The sequence below is a fragment of the Pinus tabuliformis genome, chromosome J (genome assembly GCF_031772625.1).
Source record: "Pinus tabuliformis cultivar Carrire ecotype Pingquan chromosome J, CPIR1, whole genome shotgun sequence".
NCBI classification, from domain to species: domain Eukaryota; kingdom Viridiplantae; phylum Streptophyta; class Pinopsida; order Pinales; family Pinaceae; genus Pinus; species Pinus tabuliformis.
The window spans coordinates 1054304025-1054307209 of record NC_142295.1 but is presented as its reverse complement, the minus strand read 5'-3'; the positions used below and the strand labels follow the sequence as shown (position 1 = coordinate 1054307209).

The 3185-nt window shown below is 38.8% G+C and overlaps 1 pseudogene; it reads left to right on the top strand.

Moving 5' to 3' along the window:
- The first annotated feature begins 1098 nt into the window (after positions 1-1098).
- LOC149230556 (uncharacterized) lies at positions 1099-1850 on the top strand (annotated as a pseudogene).
- Positions 1851-3185: the final 1335 nt, after the last annotated feature.

Here is a 3185-nt window from a genome sequence, read left to right as displayed (position 1 = left end):
AAGGAAACCTTCTTATCATATCCAAGACATGTTCTGTGCTTGTTGTGGACAAGCTCTTCCCAAGGTCTGATGATGGGCTTGGGAAGTACAGACTGAACTTTTGCATCTGTATGTGACTTTGCTGCTTCATTGGGCACTAGATTTGAATTTGTAACATTATTGATTTGTTTTTTATGGGATTATGTTTCATTGTTCTGAACAGAAATAGGTTTAGAATGACGAGTCCATTGTTGTAATTCTGCTTGTTGTAGCTGAGATTCAAGCTGCAAAAAGTCTACCTTCTCCTGTGTATACTGCAAACATGTTTTAATATCACAGAGAATGTTCTTGTTGATGTTCACTGTGTCATGTTCAGTGGAATGTATTAGATTATTCAGTAATTCCAATACATCATCAATTTTAGCCATTTTTCAAACAACTCAAGATTCAACTACAACAAAGGTATTCAAGCAACTTTTCTTTTCATAAGATGGACAGAAATTAATAATATTGACTTAGATAAAAGCCTTTATACCATCAAAATTTGTAGTGATGGGGCTATCTCTCTAGCCCTAGCTTCACAGGTTTTAGTCTCAGAAGAAGCAAAGAAACTAGTGAAAATGCGATCTTAAAGCAAGAGAACCACATGTATTTTCACAATATCTAGGCAATAAAAGCTTATGCAACTATAAGTGGAGGAAAATCAAGGTAGTTTTCCTGAGTCAAAGATGAGCACAACCCTTGAAAATATGTTTTGAGTTCTTATGCTCCAATTCGTAGTCGGACTTGATGGACAACAACAAGAATGCACTATTGCATCTGGGCCAAACCAACAATCACCATTCTAAGTGATTTTCGCCTCCCCGAAAGATTCTTTAACCATTCATTCCATCTTCATAATGTCGGTGGACAGAGGTTGGACGATTTGGAGAACAATTGGGATTTAAACAGATGGACGTCAAATGCGTCTTTTTATTTGTCAACAGAGGTTTTCGTGTTGGTCGAAACGCTGTTATCACTTTTCGTGGAATGGATCGCTGTGGATAACCTCCAACTGCTATGTACATTGGAAATAGGATTCTTCTTTGCTGGTGAAGAGTTCAATTGGGCAGAGTCTGAATGGCATAGTATCAAGAAGAGTATGAGGACATGGGAGATGACGATGATATGGGTGATTTTGATGATGACGTTGACGATTTTTTCCATGGTCGTGGTAGGGGAGATCCTATTGAGATAGACTCAGATGAGGATGTTGATGTGTTGAGGAAGTACTCAAATACTACAACTTTACAAGCTTAGCATGGAAAGGACATTTAGGGCATCCCATGGGAAAGATTGAATTTCATGAGTGAAAGCTACTGTGAAACTAGATTACAATAGTATAAGAAATATGAAAATATAAATAGGCCTCATGATGAGTTGGATAAGGAATGCCAAGAATTTAGGAAGGATGGATCTGTGAAGTCAAAATTTGTGCATTTTCAGTTGAGGAATCTGGTTTGGGCTACCTCAAAGCATGATGTGTACCTCATGAGTAACTACTCAGTTATGCATTGGTGTTCATTAAAGCGAAAGAGCACTAGAGTGCTCAATGTTGCTGGACAACTGACACCTTCTCGAGAGGTAGAGAAAAATCCTTGGAAAATACAACATGGTCATAGGAGAATCCAAATCAGTACAATGCGTGTTATGGATAATATTTTGGTCGCTGGTGGATTGAGGGAGAATTGGTTGCCAAGAACTTGGATAGCCATGGAGTATCCTACTATGCAAAGGTCACTCGTGATGAGAATTCCATAACCAATGCCATTGAGATCTATGATAGTTCTCTTATCGTTTCAATTCCACCGCAGCAAGAGGAGAGAATATGAAACATTTCTGACAGATGAGGTAGAGAATCAACTACTTAGAGTGGCTCATCTGACCAATTTAGAGGCAAATTTGACAGGTGTGGAAAATAACTTAGCAAGATTCATGCTGAGAGCTCAGAGAGAGGTCAGAATACACAACGTTGTTTAAATTAGGACCAACGTATTTCATGAGGGAGCGTTAGTGTAGTAGATTCTTGGGAAAATAGCAGAGGGCAGCAAAGAATTAGGATATGATTAGAATGGCAAGACTAAAATTTAGAACATGCATACCTAGGTGGATGCCACAAAACTAGTGGCTCAAATTGGAGCAGGACTAGCAATCGCCCGCTCTAATACCATGTTAAACACACACATGGTAGCAACAAAATATTAAAGATAAGCAGGAGAGTACATCTACTATTTGACAATGATATACATTTATAGTACATTCGTGTGACCATTGGGTTCCACATCCCAAGGTCTCTTGGACTCTCATGGTTGTTCACATTCTACGCCAACCCATAGAGGATTAGGTGTCTAACAATTCCCTACATCTTACCATCCATGAGATCAATGCATTGGAACTCCCTTGATATCTCCTATTGTGATTTTGTTGATCCTTTTTTGATGAACACCCTGATATTAACATCGATAGATATTCCATCTACTAGTCATCTGTCCCCCCACCTTAACGATGTGTATGTGAACCTTGTCTCTCGTGAAGATGCGTCGGGTAGCTCTTGTTCATCACGTGGTCACTCTTCCTCTAGTCTTCCATCTTCCATTCTGATGAAGACATCATGGAATCCATGACCACTCCTGATTATCCTTGGGATGATATGCACCATTATGCTTACTTCCTTCTGTAACAATCCAAGACTAATATGTTGTGGATTCTAAAGACTTCATTCATGGTGACGTCAATTGGTTTAGAAATCTCATTCCTGTACTAGATTATTTTGAAGAAGGAAATATGGCTAACATTTTCCCTGCCATCAAAATTAATATTTCGAATCAACCGAGGATTGAAGAAAATATCATCTTGAGGCACAATGCACCCCAAAAGATTTTCATTCTTACACCAAGTTATTCAAGGAATTCCATGATGTTTTCACTTGGTCTTATTTTGAAATTCCTAGACTTGATCTCACCATTGTTGAACATCACATCGACACTTGGCTCGATGCCATACCTATCTGCCAAAAGCAAAGGATTATTCATCCTTCCAAATGTGAAGCTATTAAAGCTGAAATCGATAAGCTCAATCAGGCTCGTTTCATCTATCCCATTGAATACACCATATGGGTGTCCAATCTTGTTCTCGTTCTCAAGAAACAAGGCACCATCCTTATCTGC